Source organism: Miniopterus natalensis, chromosome X (genome assembly GCF_054644295.1).
Source record: "Miniopterus natalensis isolate mMinNat1 chromosome X, mMinNat1.hap1, whole genome shotgun sequence".
In the NCBI taxonomy this organism is placed as follows: domain Eukaryota; kingdom Metazoa; phylum Chordata; class Mammalia; order Chiroptera; family Miniopteridae; genus Miniopterus; species Miniopterus natalensis.
This window is the reverse complement of record NC_142103.1, coordinates 102300710-102319258: the sequence shown is the minus strand read 5'-3', so window position 1 is coordinate 102319258 and position 18549 is coordinate 102300710. Positions and strand designations below refer to the sequence as shown.

Sequence of the window (18549 nt, the reverse complement as noted above, 5' to 3'; positions counted from 1 at the left end):
TCTTTTAACCTTGTCTGGTTCCATCCATATTTTCTTTTGCACAGGCATTTCTGCTGATAAAATCCTTGTACATTTAATTTGGTCTTGAATTCTGCCTCTTAGAGGAAGCACCAGGACTAACTCCAGGTGTTCAAAGGTAGCAACGTGGTTGAAGGTGTATGGCCAAGGAAATTGTCTTGAAGGTGTATTTGTATGGCCAGTGCACTTCCTTTATTTAGGTTGCGTGGCTACTGGAGGAGACGTTAGTGGAATTGCTGGAGATAATGGAGGTCTGTAGCACCCCATAGGCTAACCTGGGTGTTAGTATTGGGGAGTCACTTAAAATTTTTGACTCATTACAGGAATGATGACAGATTATTTCATAGTTCAGTCATAAGCCATGACTAAAGTCATATGTATGATTAAAGAAAACATGATTTCAACTCTAGTTAATGTAAACTAAAAATATAATTTCTGCCTCCAGTTTAGTGCTTCTGACTTAGAAACAACTGATATCTTAAATGTTTGACAAAGACAGCTTAGAAATTCTTTCTCCATTACTTTTCCCCCTCAGTATCCCTCTAATACATTTTATCAGGAATTATGGCATGATTATACAATTTCCTAATTTACAATGTTCCTTTTTATACAATTTGTGGAAGACCTCTTATGACAGCCATAAGTTACTTTGGCTCAATTTAATATTAATAAAGAATATGTTAAAGCATGTGCCTGGTTTGCCTGCTCCTCAGCTTTGAGCTAGGCTTTGTCTTGCATTGAAATAATTGTATGTTTAGGACCTTGCTGTTGGTTGCCTTGGATATCATGGGACTGTCACAACTTTAGGCTGTGACTTTGCTGCAGGTGCTAACAGGAGGAGACTATAGGCTGCCAGGCAGAGGCAGAGAAAGGGAAAACTGGATTCCCACACATGCTGCAGCCTTGGCAAGTCACACACGTTGCATGGGTGTGTGAAAATAACTTCTACCGGGAATATGTGTCATAAATAAACAGACTGCTCGGAAAGTTAACAAGAGCGAAGGAATGAGGGAGGAAGCAGAGAGGAGTGTGGGTGCAGACTGGGGGCATTTGACTGGCATTGCATTGGCAGCACTAAATGGATGGTCAGATGAACCGGAGGGGCGAGGACAGAGGATGCCACCTAAAGGATGCTATAGCCAAGGAAAGTAAGCCAAGCCTTTGAACAGGGTGAGTAGAAGAGAAGGAGACAATGACCAGTGGTTTGCCTTTGCATGCACTTTTGAATAATAGGAGCTTTTGGCATTTTCAGGGGAAGACATGTGCTTCCTCCTGAGTGACTGGGGGTTATTTAGCAATTGCAAAAGTAGTCTGGCCTCTTGTCTTTATATGCAAAACTATCCTCTCATTCTCATTTTGCTTTGGGAATGAATATTCTAGAGAATTGATGCCTCCTTTATCCATGACTTCCACTCATCTGCTAATCCCCTAAGAACACATGCATTCCAAAATCGAAAGTTTAATGGACACTTTGCATTGACCTTATCACTGTTTGATTTTGTTGGCATTCTTGACCTCTGTTTCTAGTAAAATGTGCTTCCTTCTATAGTAAAATGGGTTTTTCCTCTAGTAAACGTTTAGTCTTGTGCAGAAAAAATATGAAAGAAGGCTTATAATTTATTGTTACCAGTTTCATAAAGGTAATCATTATTTAAATTGAGGGTGGTAGAAAAGTCAGAAGAACATCCATTTGCGACATTCCCAGGAGAAGAATTCTTACAATGAGTAAAACCAGGTGAATTATACTGTTCTTTAAAATATATATAACACATTTGTACAAAGAAGACAGTCAAAAGCAGACATCATTTATCTTACAGGTGGTTGGAAAACAGACCAAGAGAAAAAAATAAGTGACCCAATGACCTAAGTCTACCCAGAGAGTGGAAAATAAAACACGAGATTCTAAACCCTGCCCTTCCATTTCCTCTTCACCTTTGAAAAATACAGGTGAGTGTTTGTAATCATTTTGAGAGTAGACCTAGTGGCTATGGAACCAAGTAGCCAAGACAGCGGTTCCAATCTGATTCAAAGATTGTTTTCATTTTCTTGCTATTATAATTGAATGGTACTGTTTTCTTATTTGTGAATGTGAAAATGTGTGATTTGATTTTTTTTAAAGAACATCTATGTGAGTTGTGTACATCATATGAAGATGTGCTACTGAGAACTAAATCTCCACAGGAAAGGCAACTATCACAACAGTCACAGTGAAAGCCATAGCTTATGGAGTACTCATTCTATGCCTAGCATTGTGCTAACGTGCATTCCATAGATTTTCTAATTAATCCTTATGATAGGATTAGGTAAGTATTTTCAGCATTTTATGAATATGAAAACTGAGGAATAGGGAGGCTAAGATATTGGCCAGGGTCCATGTATCTAACCTGACTAATCCAGGTATTTTTCTCTCTCCAAAGATAATTCTCTTCACCAGGGGAGATTATGTAACTGGTAAATTGAGTGATGATCGGGACACACCAGAACCTTTTACACACTTCACTTTTCTAAAAGGATATTCAGATTGTAGAGTAAGTTGAATCAAAGTGAACTGATTCATACAAGGTTTTTGGCATGGGAATAATTACTGGTCTTACGATGTCATGTCCATCCATCACTTGCTTTGGGGAGAGGGACTTCACAAAGTAGGTACAGTTTACAGACTACTAGTTCAGGTAATAAAGGGCTGTGAACATTGAGTTTAGGCAATAGCAGGAGATGGCTACTGAAGGTCCAGGGTAGATAAATTCTGTGCATTACAGTGGTGGCCTCCAAAATTATTTGTTCACACATTACTCCAACAAAACAATGCTAAGACTGTCCATATATGCATGTGTCTGTGTATATATCTATGTTTATAGGTTATATGAATTAATATATTAAGAGTTCTTAAAAGAGACTTAAATATGCATAAAGTTTAGTAAAATTTTGTAGAGTAATGGAGTGAGCGTTGTCTCATGGTTTTTAATGTGGTTGAAAACTATAGTAGTGGTTGGTTTTCATGGTCTGGATTTTAGTTTTAAAATATTTTACAAACTGTGGTGACTTCATGCTACCAGTAGCCAATTTCTAAGGGGGAAAAGCCACTTTTGTGGTGAGGCTGATGATTAACAGTAATGGATGTGAATCCATATTTAGGTAGTCTTCTGAATTTTGATTTTATGTGGCTGATTTCTCCTCAAAACTGATTGTATCAGTATCTTTCAAACTGCATATCACAACCTATTGGTGGATTATAATATTAATGATAACTAACATCGCTTTTAAATAAAATAGAAGAGGAAACTTCAGAGTACATTACTAATAAGTATTGTTTTGAAAAACTCTTATTTCAGTTATATGCCTACATCTTTATATCTGGATATACAGGAGTGGGCAAAAGTAGGTTTTCAGTTGCGAGTATGTGAAACTCAGTTTATTCTTGTATTATTTATTAATTATTGTATTCTTTATTTGTATTGCAACTATAAACCTACTTTTGCCCACCCCTTATTTACACGTCTATATATGTACATCTAAATACGGAATCATGATATAAAATGTGGAGGTCAGACACTTGAAAGTATTGAATTAGATCATTATTGCTTTTCCCTTGGACTTGTCACTGTTAAAGAGCTTATACTATGAGAAGGAGAAATGTAAACTCTACTCTTTTTTTGCTTTCCTCTTGGGCTTGCATTATTTGTATTGCTTTCAATTCTTGATTTTTATTTTTATTTTTATTTTTTTGCACAGAGCTCTTTAGGCCATTCATGTACTGTGTGAGGGTTCATTTAGTTACAGCTAGAGAGTATAATCTGTAAAGGCACTTAACAAGGCACACATCAGCTGCAGCAGAACAGAAGCATTGCAGGTGCTTGAAGACCCTTTGATAACTCTTTTCCCTCAAGAAATTCTAGTAACGAACCTGCTTCATGACCTTCAGACATCCCAACTGAGAGAGAGCACCAGTGGCAATCTTTTATGACCTATTAGCAACGCTTAATTTCTTTCCTATCATTTTAGATAAAAAACACTTTTAAGTAAAGTGCTGATAATTTTATCCTGCTCCCCAGTGGATCATCTTATGTCATGCCCTGTGAAGCATGTACAATATCTACTTTGTAGACATTGACTCATTGGCACTAGGAGCGGGGATTGTAGCCACTCCTTCCTTCTGTTTAGAGCTTCTCATGCCATCCTACCTGCTCTAGTCTAACCACACTGAACACACCAAACAAGTTCCTGCCTCAGGGCATGTGAGCCAGTGGTTCTTATTACCATGACCCCTGTGAGGCTGGCTCTTTGTCATCATGCAGGAAGGCTCAAAGACACCCTCTTTAAGGGGCCTTCCCTGATCACTGTATTTTATATAGCCCCCTTCTCTCTCTCCACAGCCCTCAGTCACTCTCTATTTCGTTACTCTCTTTTATTTGCTTATTTTCTCAAAACTTATCACCCTGTACTTAATGCTCCCTTCCCACTTTAAGCCCATCTAGAACAGAACCATGGCTGTACAGCTCACTGCTATATCCCCAGAATGTTCTTAGAGCTGGTAAATATTTGTGGACAGATTCAAAGAATGACTACATTTCCCCTGACCCTCTGCTTCATGCGAGCCAGTGCATTTGGATCCAATCTTCTCATTTGTCTCTGAAACTGGTTCTTACCCAAGATATCATTTAGCAGAGACTCTGTATTAGAAAGAATGGGGCAGTTGTAGGTGAGCCAAGTGCTGTGGGAACTCCTTGGAAGAAATGCTCATAACCCAGGGGTTGGGTAGTGATTCTGGTCCTGGAAATCGTGATGGCTCATTTCTTTTCTTCTTATAAAATATGTTTTTATTTATTTTTAGAGAGAGAGGAAAGGAGAGGGAGAGAGAGATAGAAACATCAATGAAAGAGAAACATCAACCAGCTGCCTCCCACATACCCCCTAATGGGGATTGAGCTTTGCAATCTGGGCATGTGTCCTGACCAGGAATAGAGCTGGTGACTTCTTGGTGCATAGGATGACGCTCAACCAAATGAGCCACACTGGTCAGGCCTGATGGCTCATTTCTGATAATAAAACATTAAGCCACCTATGCACTTGAGAATAGAGACCTGAAACTGCAGATGTATTATACTATTACTCTAAAGGAGATCAAATTCTTGTGTCCCATAGACTATTTCCATGATCAGAAATTTGATCTCCAATTGGAGATGTTTTCTTGAGTCACAATTAGTGGAGACTGCTAGATTTTATCCCTGTAGACAAAATATTAGAGTCTGTCTTGGAGTCAGTCAACTGTACTGAATGCCCTACCATCCTGTCTCATGTCTGGCACTCAGTGGCCTCTTGATAGGTATTAGTTAGGTGAATAAATAAACATAGCCAGTCATGGAACCTGGGCCTGGCCTGTCTCTGACATTATTCAGCTGCACAGTCTTAATCAAGATTTGACAAACTGGTCCATTGGCCAAGTCCAAGCCACCACAAGTTTTTGTAAATAAAGTTTCATTGGAACACAGCCACACTCATTTGTTGAAGTATTGCCTTTCACACTACAATGGCAGAGCTGAGTAGGTATCTATCTGGCTCTTTACAGGAAAAGTTTGTTGATCTCTGGGCTGGGGAACATCACTTAATGTCTGGGCATTGATTTTGTCATTTGTAAAATGAATTGAATAGACTCAGTTGTGTTCAAGGTCCTTTTCAGAGCTCACATCTGGATTTTCTGGAATCTAAGACAATATGTCCATAGAGACGCAAAGCAATATGGACTTAAGCTTACAATCATTGTCTTCTCAGAAAATATATGATTTTGAGAAGTTATGTTTTCCTTAAATGGACATAAAGGTTTTATTACATTTATCTTGAAGATAGATGGAGCATTCCAGGTTGAGTCCATTTCTGTGGTTTGGTGTTTAAGTGCTTGGAGCAATAGACTCTTTATGCTATTTAGTACCTTTCCCACTGCTTTCCCCAAGGGCTTTACTAAAATAAATATAAGGAGCTTGCAAAGTAACTCAGATAAGTGGGTTTACTTACAATCTCTAATGTGTTATGTCTGGATCTGGTATGTTGAGTTAAGAAGTGAAAAATAGTGTTAAATATAACATTAATATCCCAGCTGGATTTCTTTGACTTAATGTGAATTCATTTATGGGCCAGATAAGAAAATTATTAGTTGCTACATTTTGCAGGAGAAAAAATTCTGGTTTGGGAAGAAAATTTTGTCTTTATTAAGTTAGAATCAATTACATTATCTTGATTGGTTTTCTTGTTTGGGTTTAAATGATCTATGCTTAAGTAAATAAAAGTCTCATGGACACCTTTTAAAGATCATTAGATTTGTAAAAATTTTGTTCAAGTTAAAATTTGCATTGGATATTTCTTCCCATAGTTGTCATCCTATTCCTTAGCTACTCCTCTTACTACTTTTTGTTATCCCCAAGATTTTACTGTCACATAATAAAACAAAATATGAAGCTTAGAACTGGATCACTTGGCCCTTTCTCTTTTTAACTCCTCCCAACTAAAAATGCTTGCATCTCTTACTAGCCACCATTCTCTTAGATCTGCAGTTGGGCTCAATGTTTCAAGCCTCAGCATAATCTTTGTAGCTTTAGCCTTTTTGTGGAAAATCGGCTTAGTCTGCCCACCATGGCCACTCTGCTTTCTGTCACAACACCACTGTCCCTGTGCATACAGAGAATCCTTGTCCTTGTACTGTGTTATGTTACTCTGTGGGGTTGGTGCTCTCCATACTCCTTTCAGAAAGTCCAGTGGTTTTTAGGAATGTTCACCATGCTTGCGAGAGCGCTATAGGCATGGAAAAGGCTACTCCTCTTACTACTGACTGCATCCTGTATCACAGATCACAGAATGTGAACATTACAATCAAATCACGTAGTCAGGAATTTCTAACAAACTGAGCAAAAAGAAGTTGAATACACTGAATGTTTGTGTTCAAATAAGCAATAAGCTGCAATTCAGCAATTCTGTCCCTCATTCATTAAACATTTATCGAGTATTTAGGATGGGGAGCAGAAAAAGGGCAGTGACATAGTGCTGAAACAGGGCACCTCTGCATGCAAGAGGCCTGATTCGTAATTCACAACCTACTCTGCCTCCCAGACCCAAGCCGGAGGCTGGGTTTTCAGCTCACTGTGAGAGGGGCCCTTCCTAGTCTAATGCTCAGATAACTCTGGTGTTTGGCCATTCATAAGCAAACTCAAGTTGCTACTTCTCCCTTGTGTGTGGAGCGGTAGTACTGGGGTCTACGGCATTTGAAAATTCTTTGTGAACCACCTATCACTGATTGTGATCCAACAATAATAGAAACAGCATCTTGGACTTGCCAGTAGGTAACTCTCTGCCTTTGGATAAGAAACTCTGAGCCATAGTGTACTGACCTGTGAAATAAGGGAGTTGGACTAGATTGTCTTCTAGGTCTTTCCCAATTCTTATTTGCCATGATTTTTAGACTTACTGTTGACTCTCAAATGAACTCAGTTTTTATGCGGGGCTCACGATTCAGAAATATCACTGTGGCAGATGCTGTCATGGCAGTGCCTGTTTACATCCCCTTGACATAGCGTTCCCACGGGCTTTGCTGGAAGCACCTATCTTTCTCTGCCAGAGGTCTTCATCTGGCTGCCAAAACATGCTTGGCTGGAAATGCAGAGGAGTCAAAATCCCAAGAAGCGCTCCCCAACTAATGCCAAATGTGAGTTGAAGAAAGATAGTGCGCATTGAGGAATGACTTTTATTTGCCCAGAGTAGTGTTACCAGATTCAGCAATAAAAATACAGGACTCCCAATTATATTTGAATTTCAGATAATATCAAGTAATTGTTTAATATAAGTATGTCCCATCCAAACATTAAGTGGAATATAGTTAGACTAAAATGTTCATTGTTTATTTGAAATCCAAATATAATGGGAGTCCTGTATTTTATCTATCAATCCTAATCCCAGCACTCATCGGGAACTTTAGACATTGCAGCTAGACCAATTCAGAGCTTAGGAAAACAGCTAAGGAAAGGGGTGGTGGTGATTGGGACTGGCTTAGAGTTTGGGGGGAGTGAGGCAGACCTAAGTACCAATGCCTAGAGATAAAGATGTGTTGAGAACCAAATAGTAGATGGGTGTAAGGTGGTGGATAAGCGATGATCAATTTAAAGGGCTCAAGGAGGGAGGCAAAAACAAGGTACAACAATACTATAACCAACAGTCTCAAACATAGTGGGGAGGGAGACACTGAAGTCATTGAACTTGTCCAGACATTATTTATTTCTCTAGTCCTACTGTCTAGCACAGTGCCTGGCTCACTCCCAGTGCTCAGTAAACACAATGAATGACAGAGAAGGAAGACTGATGGAAATACAAAATTCTGTCATTGTGGATTTTATGGAAAATGGTGCCCACTGGAAAATGCACAGGAGACCTTTTTGAGCAGTGACACATCTGATTATAGATGCAGAGAAAATAGGATAGGAATTGCTTTGTGGATTCTAATAATGAGCTTTTCTAACTCTTTACTCATTTTTCATCACAGGTACAATTCAACTTAAATCTTTCATGGCTAGACAGACTTTTGAATGCCACTTGTATGTTCAAAGCTAATTTACTTAATAGCCAACTTATCTGAACCTTGAACAATAGTACTGGAACATTTAGATTGAGCAAAGGGTTTGGAGGAAATTTTCCCGTTCAATTTCAAAAGTCTAATCAATTTATGCTTTCTATGACATTTCCTTTTCTTTGTGCAGGAAAGATAAAAGGAAGGCTAAAATCTCATTCTATGTTTGTTATTTCTAACTATTAGTTCAAACTTGAAAAAGTTCTGTTTTATCCATAGTAAGCCATGTGATATTTCCTTCCTCATTTACAGAGAAAATAAAGGGAAATAGAAAAATAAACAATAGCACGTAGATAACAGAAAAGGACTGCCAACATTTCCTCAGTTTTCCTTTAAGTCAGCTTTAATTTTTACTAGAGAAAACCATTTTCACAGAACACTAAGCAGGCTGCTCTCCAAAGAGTGCTTTGAACTTAAAATCATTTATTCTGTGGATAATACATTTTTTAGAGCTAATATGATCATTCTATGTTAGCAGTGTGTTAGCCACAATAGAAGGGCAGAAATTGGTATAAAGAGAAAGATGAACCTAGGAATTCAAAATAATACATATTTTAATATAAAATTAAAGTTGTACTTTTTCTTAGCAGTCTAGCAAAAGTAAAAATTTCCCCTCATGCTATAGAGCCAATAGTATTTCTTTGAGGCTTATTGTACCAACTCTGTGTGGTATTTTCATGGAAATTTGTAAAGTAAGTAAAAGGAGGGCTCCTGTTTCTGAGAGATGTAGAGTCAGTGATTCACACCAATTCTCTGGATAAAATATGTTTTAAAAAACTTCAGTTACTAAAGAGCTAACAAAAGTACAAAAGTGAAGGAAAATGTAAAATAACAAGTTTTGGCTAGGATGTGGTGAATTGGAGTCCTTGTGTATTGCTGATGGAAATGTAAAATGATGTAGCCATCTTGGAAAACAGTCTAGTATCTATGCAAAAAGTTAAACATAGAGTTACCATGCGACCCAGCATTCCACTCCTAGGTATGTACCCGAAAGAATTGAAACAAGAACTCAAACAAATACAGATATTTGTACACCAGTATTCATAACAGCATTAGTCACAATATCCGAAAGGTAGAAACAATCCAAGTGTCCTTCAGAAGATGAATGGAAAAACAAAATGAGTTCTATCCATAGATGGAATATTATTCATCTGTAAAAAGAAATGACATTCTCATTCTCATACATGTTACAACATGGATAAGCTTTGAAAACATTAGGTGAAATGAAATAAGCCAAACACAAAAGAATGCTGTATGATTTCACTTATATGAGGCACCTGGAATAGCAAATTCATAGAGACAGAAAGTAGACTAGAGGTTACCAGGGGATGTGGGAAGGGGTGATAGGGAGTTAATGTTTAATGCAGACAGTTGCAGTTTGGATAGCGGTAATGGTTGCACAGAATTGTGAATGTACTTAATGTCACTGAATTGTATGCTTAAAATGGTTAAAATGGTGAATTTTCTCTTATGTGTATTTTACCACAATTTAAAAAAAGTGAAGGAACAAATGAGAAACAAGACAGGTAAATGAGTACAGAAGCTGCTTTTGACCTGAGGACATTTGCCATTTCTCAGAAAATTAGGACCTTTCCTTTATAGCTTCATGCAGCAAGAGAGACAGGAATCAAAGCCCAGCATCTTTTTGTTGGGTATTTAATATTAATCAGGGACCTAGGTTTTGACTGTAACCTAGGCATGAGCCCTGATCAGGAATTGAACTGGCAACCTTTCAGTGCACGGGGCGATGCTCAACCAATTGAGGCACACCAGCCAGGGCAGGCATCCCATTCTTTTTTTAAAAAATATATTTTTATTGATTTCAGAGAGAGGAAGGGAGAGGGAGAGATAGAAACATCAATGATGAGAGAGTCACTGATCGGTTGCCTCCTGCACGCCCCCGACTGGGGATCGAGCCCACAACCTGGGCATGTGCCCTGACTGGGAATCAAACTCCAATCTCCTGGATCCTAGGTCTATGCTCAACCGCTGAGTCATGCCTGGCCGGGACAGGCATGCCATTCTTAATGAGAAATGTCCATCATCACTTGTGGACTTGCCCAACTGTACTTTTGCTCTTGAAACCATCTGCCCTATTTTCTCAGTGTTGAATTTAAATAGACTGCTGTTATTGTCTTTAATTGAAAAGGCTTTTTTTGCACTAACCTAAGACACATAAGGAAACATCCTAACTGCGGTGAAGGTTACAAGACTAAGCAGGGAACCTATGTTCTCATTATCTCTGTCTTGATTTGTTTTACTATCAAAGATCAGCTCTGGATAGTTTGCCAGAATGAACCCTACTTGCAATGGGATGACAGAAAGCAAGGTAAAATAAAGAATATGTAACTAAGCAGAAATTAGCATATTCCAAACAGCAGGTTTTAGAGACCTATAGTAGTGTATTAGTTAGGATTCTCCAGAAAAACAGAGCCAATAGAATAGAATGAGATTTATTATAAGGAATTGGATTTTTAAAAATTTTTATTTATTGATTTTAGAGAGAGAGAAAGAGAGAGAAACATTGATTTGTTGTTCCACTTATTTATGCATTCATTGGTTGATTCTTGTATATGCCATGACCAGGGATTGAACCCACAACCTTGGCATATCAGGCCAATGCTCCAACCAACTGAGCTACCTGGCCAGGGCTCACATTGTTGAGGCTGAGAAGTGCCATGACCTGCTATCTGCAAGCTGGAGACCCAGGAGAGCCATTGGTACAAGTTCAAGTCAGAGTGCAGAAGACCCATGTCCCAGCTCAAAAACAGTCAGGCAGAGAGAGCAAATTCTCCCTTACTCCATCTTTTGTTCCATCCAGACCTCCCATGGATTGGATGCTGACCACCCCCACTGGGGAGGGTAGTCTGCTTTATTCAGTCCACTGATTCAAGTGTTAATCTCATCCAGAAGCACCCTCCAAGACACCCAAAATAATGTTTAAACAAATATCTAGATACCCCATGGCCCAGTCTAATTGATACAAAGTCAACCATCACAGGAAGTGAGCAGTTTGGCAAATGTCAGTGGAGAGTTGTTTTTCCCCACTTTAAATGTGACTCAATATTGAGAACTCGAATTGGCCACCTGCGTATGAGCCCTATGGTTCACCCACAGCCTTCACTATTACCTATCACTTTTCTTTGGCATGATCCTACCTCAAAGGTAAATAACTTTCTTCCTCTTTTGAAAAGTTTCACTGAAGAAATGAATCTAGAGCAGCACCTTCAGCCGGGGGTGATTATGCCTCTCAGGAGATATTTGGAAATGTCTTGTTAGCTGGAATGATACTTAAATGGTACTTTACATGACCAATTTTAAGAAGCAAGCTGACCACATGTTTACTCCAGGAGGGGTGGGCCCATATCACCTGAATGGGATATTCTTGCATAGATAACTGGGTCCATTAAATTGTTTGCTGCTTTGGATTATACAGCTCTTAACAAGCACGTGCCACGTGGCTATAAGCCACCTGTGTTAGCCAGTGACACTTGGCTAGATATAGCCCCAGGGCCTCTTGAGTGCTGAGTTCTATAGTCTTGCTGCCTCTCAGGACCTACTTCTGTCTGTAAGTTCCCTTAATAAACTTTTGTAATCCTGGAGTTGCTGTCCTCTTTGGTCTTTTGGCCCCAGGAAATTTTCCCAACATGTATGGAGACATTTTTGATGTCACAACTGGGAAGATGCTATAGGCATTTAATGAGTAGAGGCCAGGGATGCTGCCAAACATCCCCCAGTGTACAGGGCAGCCCCACACAAAACATCCAGCCAAGAATGTCAATAATGCCTAGGGTGAGAAATGGTGATCTAGAGAAAAAGAGACTTTGCATACCGCTAAACACAGGGTGCCCCACATGTCCCCTGTGTATGTCATGGAAGCTAGTAGATCAACATTTTCCCACTGAGTTTAAACTGCTGGTTAGGCTGTAGCGTTGAAATTGGCAACTTTTAAATACAGTAGGTTTAAGGTAGACATTAAATCTCAAATCTGGATGAAAAACAAGAAAGCCATAGGAGAAGTTAAGCAGCACTTTGAAATCTAGGAGAGCTGTGAAAATTGCGTGCAGGTGGCTTCATTCCAGCTCATGGAGCCAAATATCCCATAGTGAGTTCTTAGATGGGAGGGGCAAGTATTCATTTTCATCAGAGGCAAAGGCTGAAATTGCAATGATGGCCTCTTCAGCCCTTCAGAAGGTGCCACTTGATTCCCAGCACAATGTCACTTCAATTTTAACTACACTGGCTTGTCCTGATTCATAGAGGTCAGTGGTAAAATATCAGAAATCCTGTTTCTGAGCTCATCAATTTATGTGCTCTGTGCCAAACCTGATTGCTTTTTTCCTTTTTTTTTCTTAAATGAATAATCTGCTCATTTTGCTCATGGTGAGGAAAAAAGTCCGTGTTAATAATTTACAAAAGACACAGCTACTCCTCTTTTGCATCTTCAAATCTCTCAAAGCACATGATTGTCTAAGCGTATCTGGTTTCCAAGTAGCTGAGTGATGAAATACGATTGGCCTCCCGGCATCGATTCCTCCTCTCCTTCCCCTCTTACTCTTGTCTAGCAGTTATTGTTAGGATACAATCATTCTTATAAAAGAATAAAAACCAGGGTTCTTTCTTTCTGTCCTTAGGCTGTTTTGGCTTCCTACCATGGACGAGGATCTTGCAGGAGAAACTTGGCAGACTTTCCCCATCCCCTGGGGCTTCGGCAAGGCGGGAGAGGATGACGGTGGACACGGCTGCCAGTGAGTAACAGCCCTACATTAAAACAGCGGGGTCTGACTCTGTTTTCTCAGCTTAGCTCTGTTTTTCAGTGGCATGAATTTCTCTGGACAAGGGTTGAAAGCCATGTCTCAGAATTATACAAGACTGATGCCTTTGATTAAAAAAATAATGAGATCCCTCTGAGGTTTGTTCAGGAAATTCTAATTATTAAAAAGAATATTGAGAGTGAGGCAGGAATATCCTGTAAGAGAAAAGTACAAAATCATATATGACTTTGGTTGTTTATTTCCTCAAGGCTAAATGTCCAGAGGCCCTTTTGGGAAAAGAGAAACTGGTTTTAGCTGCTTGTCCTTATATATGTTATTATAATAGCCTATAATTTACAGAAAACTTTTGACTACACTTATTGCAAAGGAAATTCATTTGTGCAGTATTTATTTTCTTTTGAAAATGGTACCTTCTCAGTGATAAATATATTTGTAAGGATGAAAAGTTTTGATTTTTAAACAGAAAATGTTATGTTGGTTATGCAAATTGATTTGTATAATGTTGAATGTTCTTCATAAATAAGTTTTTATCCTTTGTGAAAAACCACAATTATATACAAAGCTCAGATCATTACTGAGTGGCTTATGGTTTATATAAGTATATAATTTTTTCCTGGGGTCGTCTAGGTTTCAAGTCTGAGAAATTTGTCAGGAAGGCATACATTTTGGAAGGCTGGTTGGAAAGTTTCCAGTCATTTGCTGTTTAATGCTTTCTCATTAATCACTGACACTGTGTATTATAAGCCACTTAAGAATTGGTGTAAAGGATATTCTTTCCGTAGGTTCTATGGTTATTGAGTGTTCACACATTGTGATAAGAACATTACGGAGGCCCATGTATGAAGCAATTGCCACAGGTTAAGAGAAGCTCTCTGAATGGGCAAAATTCATTACCTTGACTTTTACTGCTTGGGACTTTAAGCCAAATATTTTTTAGGGTTGTCATAATTTTTCATGAATGTAATCACTTGGTGGCACTATTCGTTTTAAAACAGTTTTGAGAGTTTTCATGCATGCAGATGAAACCTCTTTCTGTTATGCAGTTCATTGGAAGATATAGAAATCGATGTTGTCATTATATGAAACTAGAATGCACAAAAGTCTGACATTTTGGAACTTGCAACTATGATCCCCCAAAACGACTGCTTGTGACATAATTTGATTTCTTTTTAGTGCAAAGATTCTCACCCTGATTTCATGCTTGAAGGATGAAATGATTGACTATTTGGGCGAAGGAAAGTGACCACTAGAGACATGGGAGCCTGCGATTTGTGTCTCTTGCTTGCCTGGTCAATAACCTGAAATGAAATAAATTCAGCTCCAAGTTCATTGAAGCATATTGTTTATGGGTTTTGGAGAGAGTAGGTAATAGAAGCGATAAGAAGTATTTTAAATCAAAATACTAAAGCCAAACCACTGAGTTTCAGTTTGGTAGTTTGTTGGCCGTAGTTTTAACTCCATGTATCCAGTGAAAAGTCTAGAGCACCTTGTTTCAGTAGAATGAGTGCTAGGTACGTCTCTAAAGTCTGAAGTTCTGTGTTATCCCTGGATGTGCTTAGTCATGAGATGATTCAGGGAGTATATTATTAATCATATATATATATAATGTTATTTTATTTTTATGGCTCAACATAGAAAGCAACCATTATTATAACTTCAGCCTATGTCTCCAGTGGACAGTGCTCTCAAGTATAGAACTATATAAACTTGCTTCCAGATTTAATGGATGAAGATAGTTTTCATAGAGCAAGTAATGTTGGTCCAATTTGTCCAGCTGAGTCTCACTCATGCTGCTGGCTTCACAGGACTAAGATCTGAAATCCTTAGTCTGTTCTCCAATAAACAGTGTAGGCTGCCTAGACTGGGGGTCCCACACCCCTCATTCACGTGCCTCATTGCTGATCTGAAGGAGCTATCATTAGACTGGTGTGAAGAGGAGAATGGTTCACTCTTTCCTGAAGTTTTATAATCCTTGAAAATTAAAGAGACTTGAGATTGTTTTTGCTGTTGATTAAAAAACAACTAGGTTGTTCCTTTGCCCCATAGAGCAGCCGCACGGGATGGTTAGGATTATGGTTTCCAAATCAGCCTGACCTGCGTGTGCACCCTGGTGCCTGCACTTATTGGTGGCATGACTTTGGGCAAGTTTGTCAGCTTCATTAAACCTCAGTCCTCATGTCTGTAAAATGAGGATAATACCTACTACCTCTTGGGGTTGGAGGGGTGAATTACTATAGGAACAGCTCCTAGTACAGTGCCTGGCTCATTTAATTATATAATTACTGATGGTGAATCTTATTGTTAGTGCTAGTAATAGTGATAGTAGAGCCTTTCAAAAGCAATCTTGTTTGCAAGCCTTCAAGTTTAGTTTAAGTTTGAGTGAAAGTCATAGCTTATATTGCTATATCCATCTTCTAGGAGAAAGTGATTAACTTAGAATTTGGGAGAAGGAGTACAGGAAGGTAGGAGGGAGTTTAATACTCCTACACAATTTCTTTGGTTTTAAACACAAAGCTTGGTAGAAAGTATAATTAAAACATTAGTGAATTTTAAAACAGGAGTAAAAAAATGGGATGGGTTTATTTCAGTTCCACAAATATTTGTTGAGAACCTACCAAGGTGCCAAGTGCTGGGGTACAATGATAAAAGTCAAGGCTATGAGATACCACATCATACCTACTACAGTCGCAAAAATGAAAAATGCTGGCAAGGCCAATGCTAGCAATAGAAAATGCTAGCAAGGGTGTGGAACAACTGGAACTCATACATCATCAGTGCAATGTACCAAGAAAATGCTACCGCTACTTTGGAGACCATTTTGTAGTTTCCCATAAAGCTGAACATACATTTGCCATAAAGCCCATATGATCCCACTCCTGGGTATTTACCCTAGAGAAAGGAAAACTCACGTTCATAGGAAAACCTTTCACAAATGTTTATGGCAACTGTATTCAAAATTGCCCCAGACTGGAAATAGCCCACATAGTCCTTCAATGGATGAATGGATAAGCAGTGTTAAATCTTCACAATTAAATACTACTCAGCAGTAAAAAGGAACAAACTATTAATATACACAACATTTTGGATGAATGTCAAAGGCATTATGCTGAGTGAAAAAAGCATTTCAAAAGGTTACATAGTATAAGATTCCATTTTTATGACCTTCTCAAAAAGACAAAACTATAGTGATAGAACAGACCAATGGGTGCTAGGGCAAAAGAGGGCTTCTCCAGGGGAGTGAGAGAAAGCCATTTCTTCGAACACAAAGTGAGAGGTGGGGCTGGAGAAGTGAGACAATGAACACATTTATAGATAGCTTTATATGTTAAAGGAAAATTTTGTTTTATGAGAGTAGATTTTGAACATATTTAGAGGTGGATGGGGATGAGACAGCAGAGAGGGTGATTTGATAAGAGAGACTGGAGGGATGAGATAATGGGAAGAGATACAGGGTTTGGTCTTAACTGTCAAATGCTGGAGAACCTTCTTGTAACATGTTTAGCATTAATGAAAGAATCTGCCTCCTAGGAAGATCTTTTCATTCATTTACTTACCAATTCATTCAACAAATCTTTATTGAGTACCCACTGGAAATGCTAGGCATTATTTTAAGTCCTGGGGATCCAACAGTGGACAAAATGTCCCATGGCACTGATATTTTAGGGGCTAAATGATCTCAGCTTTGGACATTTTTGAAGTGTAAGGAACCTCTGAGGTACTAACCCCTGGTAGACAGGAGCTGCAAAGAACTGTCCAGGCTGAAAATACAAATTGGGAGTCACAGACACAAAGATGGAAATTGGAGCCTTAGAAATTGGTTAAATAATCTATTTTTTATACCTCAACAAAGCTGGAAAAATCTATTTCTTCAAAAAATTTCTAAATGATTTGCTAAAAGGACTGGTCCTTATGTGAAACAAGGAGAGATGTGTCTAGTTTATGTTATAATCTGAAGGCTTCTTGTTCATCCATCTATATACCTTTTCTATGACATTCTGGTAAAGGACTCTGTAATATTTCTAGAAGAAAGTCTCTTAAAACTAACGAATGTCTCTGACATGCAGAGTATTATACTAAGCTCCGAGGGTAGGAAGATAGATAAGAAAGAGTAGATCTGCTTCCTGTTCTGAGAACACTTAGAGTCTAAGGAGAGATAGCCCCTGTATCCTTCATAAAGTTCCATGGTGCTTGAGAAGAGTCATAACCAAACAATCAGAAATTCTAGGTTGCTAAGGAGACTAAACCTTCCAGTACATGCACAGGGAGAGTTGTAAAGTAACCATCAAGGACTCTTCCAAAAGGAGTATGTTCTAAAGTCAGTTATTGAGGACCTGACTCCATAGCAGCTTGGAATGGCATAGGCCAAGTTCTTGGGTTTGACTTTGGATACCATAGATGGGCACGTGGTGGTTTGAAGATATTATTTTAATGAAACAATTTTGACCCAGCTGTGTTGTTAGAGCTATTGTGACTCAGGTACCTATTGATGCCACCATGTTGATGTAGCCCCCAAACCAAATCATTAAAATTCTAGCTGTTCTGATAACCAGGAGATAAACAAATGGATGTCCTTTCTTCATTCTGTGGTGATGGGCTTGGGACAAGGGTGGGGTTAGAATTGGGAGTTGAAGAGGTAGGTTCAGACATGATCTGGCAGGGAAACTGCCATGATAGGGAAACATGTGCTAACCATTGTCCTTGGCTCATAAAGGACTTTTCATTTTTCTAAACTTAGTGACTACTCATTCTTGGAGCTCTCATGGACATTTTGAATGGTCTACGTTTCATGTTAATTTCGCCTTTAAAATTACAATGGCTTTACTTGTTTATATGCAACAAAGAATTACACTACTCAACTGAAAATTTAACTTATTTCTTTTTCTATTTAATGATTCAGGTGATAGACACCTCTGCTATTTTGAAGGCTTCTTTAATATACCCAGTTTCTTTTTTTTCATTAATATTCTTTTTGTTTTGTTTTTAATTTACTGTTGACAGTATTACAGATGTCCCCCATTTTCCCCTTCCTTCCCCCTCCTTCCCCCCATCCCCCAGTATGCCCAGTTTCATTGATCAGTGTTATGTTGGACACTAAAGTGAAAAAGGGGGAAAATCTTGTGTCCTTGTTCTCAGGTCCATACTGCAAAGAAA

At 38.7% G+C, this 18549-nt stretch overlaps 1 pseudogene; it reads right to left on the bottom strand.

Moving 5' to 3' along the window:
* Window positions 1–6480: 6480 nt before the first annotated feature.
* On the bottom strand, window positions 6481–6788 carry LOC107539215 (large ribosomal subunit protein eL42-like; annotated as a pseudogene).
* Window positions 6789–18549: the final 11761 nt, after the last annotated feature.